Raw genomic sequence first — 2,958 nt, 5'->3', positions numbered from 1 at the left:
AGTGTGGTACAGTGGGGCCTTGACTTACGAGTGTCCCGACTAACGAGTTTTTTGAGATACCAGCTGTCTCTAGACCGATTTTTTGCATTGAGTTGACAGAGTAATTTGAGTTAATGAGCTCCTTAACGAGCTCCTTAACAAGCTCGGTCTCTGAATGAATTAAACTCTAAGTCAAGGCCCCACTGTACTTCAGCCTCCAGTATGTAGATAATAAAGGATTTCCCACCGGTTGAAACTTGATAAAAAGGTGTTGGCCCAGGAGGTCAAGAAGGAGAACCCCCTGCAGTTCATGTTCAAGGCCAAGTTCTGCCCTGAAGATGTGTCTGAGGAGTTCATCCAGGACATCACGCAGAAGCTTTTCTTCCTCCACGTGAAGGAGGGCATTCTTAGCGATGAGATTGACTGCCCTCCTGAGACTGTGGTGCTCCTTGGCTCCTACACCATGCAGGCCAAGTTTGGAGACGATAACAAAGAAATTCACAAGTATGGGTACCTCAGCTCCGAGCGGCTGATCCCCCAGAGAGTCATTGAGCAGCACGGGATCACCAGGGACCATTGGGAGGACCGGATCCAGGTATGGCACGTGGGGCACCACGGGATGCTCAAAGCTAGGGCCATGCTGGAGTGCCGGAAGATTGCCCAGGACCTGGAAATGTACAGAATCAACTCTTTTGAGATTAAAAAAAAAGTAAGAAAAGAACTGACTGTGGCTTGTAGTGGATGCCCTGGGACTAAATATTTATGAGAAAGTTGATCATTTGACTCCAAAGATTGGCTTCCCATGGAGTGAGATCAGGAACATCCATTTCAATGACAAGAACTGTAACCTCAGGTTGACCCCAAAGATCGGCTTCCCGTGGAGTGAGATCAGGAACATCTCCTTCAATGACAAGAACTTTGTCATCAAGCCCATCGACAAGAAGGCGCCTGGCTTCGTCTTCTATGCGCCCCGCCTGCACATCAATAAGCGGATCCTGCAGTTCCACATGGGAACCACGAGCTATACATGTGCTGCAGGAAGCCCGACAACATCGAGGTGCAGCAGATGAAGGCCCAGGCCCGCGAGGAGAAGCACCAGAAGCAGCTGGAAACTAAAAAGAGGCAAGAGACTGTGGAGAGAGAAAAGGAGCAGATGATGCGGGAGTAGGAGGAGCTGATGCTCAGGCTCTAGGACTATGAGCAGAAGACCAAGAAGGCCAAGAAAGAGCTCTCGGATCAGATACAGAGGGCCCTGCAGCTGGAGGAGGAGTGGGTGCCTGGAGGCCCACCACATGGTTGCACTGCCCCAAGGAGGAGCTGGAAAGGTAGATGGTGGATCCGATAAAGAGCCCAGAGCAGCTGGCCGTGGACCTCACAGAGTACACCGCCAAGGTCGCGCTCCTGGAGGAGGCGCGCAGGCGCAAGGAGGACGAGGTGGAGGAGTGGCAGCACCGGGCCAAGGAAGCCCACGATGACCTGGTGAAGACCAAGGAAGAGCTGTAGCTGGTGATGATGGCGCCACCGCCCCCGCCGCCCCCTGTGTATGAGCCAGTGGCCTATCACATCCACGAGAACCTGCAGGAGGAGGGCACGGAGGACTCAGGCTACAGCGCCAAGCTGTCCAGTGAGGGCATCCTGGATGACTGCAATGAGCAGAAGTGGGTCACCGTGGCCTAGAAGAACCTGTGCGTGCAGCAGCAGCTGATGACTTTGTCCAGCGAGCTGTCCCAGGCCAGAGACAAGAACAAGAGGACCCACAACGACATCATCCACAACGAGAACATGAGGCAAGGCCGTGACAAGTATAAGATGCTACAGCACATCCAGCAGGGCAACACCAAGCATCGATGAGTTCGAGGCCATGTGAGGCTGGGCCGGGACTGGCAGGGCGGGCCCGAGCCTGGGCCCTGCCAAGTTGCACGCAGACTCTAAAACTCATATTTGCAGTTCTCAAAATCTACACCACTCCTCGTACCCAGGTCCTTTAAAGAGAGTAGCTGTTTCAGCAGGGATATTCTGGGGCTGGGACAGTGGAGGCTCCCCTGGTTATTTTCCCATTTTTATCATAGTGCCAAATGGGCCTGATTTTTACTGTTGTTATTATTGAATCACTTCCTGTCTGTGCTGGGGGCAGGGCCGATTGAATCAAGGAAAGGGCTGCTGTACGCCTGAGAAGCAGCTCCATGATGGCATGTGGGAGAGTTGTGTCATTAAAGCAACCATGGTGGCTTCAGTCTGTGCCATACTTCTTCTGTGTTTGAAATTATTCAGATTTTACTTGATTTCTGTGAGGATGCATCTCTGTATTTATGTTTTTGAGACTTGAAAACTGGGTTGAAAGCATTCACACACGTGCACACAGTGACTTCCTCCCTCAGGTGGCAACGTCCTCGCTCATTCTGGATAAACAGCAAGGACATTCATGCTTAGATAAACTTCTCTGGATCTGATTTGCTAATATTTTCTTGAAGATTTTAGAAAATATGTTCTCAGGGATATTGGCTTGTAGTTCTCTTTCATTGTGGTGTCTTTATCTGTTTTTGGAATTAAGGCAATGCTGGCCTCTTAAAAAGAGTTTGGAAGTGTTCCTTCATCTTGGATTTTTTGTAATAGTTTGAGGAGTATAGGTGTTCATTCTTCTTTGAATGTTTGGTAAAACTCCCCTGTGAAGCCATGTGGACCTGGGCCTTTGTTTGCTGGGAGTTTTTTATTTTCATCACTTGGTATTGGCCTATTCAGTTTTTCTGATTCTTCTTGATTCAGTTTTGGGAGATTATATTTGAATATAATCTAAGAATTTGTTCATATCATTCACATATCCAGATTGTTGGCATATAGTTGTTCATAGTATTTTCTCACATTCCTTTGTGCTTCTTTGGTGCCAGTGGTTACTTCCCCACTTTCATTTCTGATTTTATTTATTTGGGTCCTCTTTCTTTGTTTCTTGATGAATCTTGGTAATAGTTCATCGATCTTGTG

The 2,958-nt window shown here is 48.7% G+C and overlaps 1 protein-coding gene and 1 pseudogene across 1 annotated transcript in view; both read left to right on the top strand.

Annotated features, from left to right (window-relative positions):
* Positions 1-2,051, top strand: part of LOC102772569 — a 2,801-nt pseudogene extending 750 nt beyond the window's left edge.
* FHL2 (four and a half LIM domains 2) overlaps positions 1-2,958 on the top strand; it is a 37,823-nt gene that overhangs the window by 5,904 nt on the left and 28,961 nt on the right. The window lies entirely within an intron of this gene.

The sequence above is a fragment of the Myotis davidii genome, unplaced genomic scaffold (genome assembly GCF_000327345.1).
Source record: "Myotis davidii unplaced genomic scaffold, ASM32734v1 scaffold614, whole genome shotgun sequence".
Lineage (NCBI taxonomy): Eukaryota > Metazoa > Chordata > Mammalia > Chiroptera > Vespertilionidae > Myotis > Myotis davidii.
This window is presented reverse-complemented; position numbering and strand designations above follow the sequence as displayed.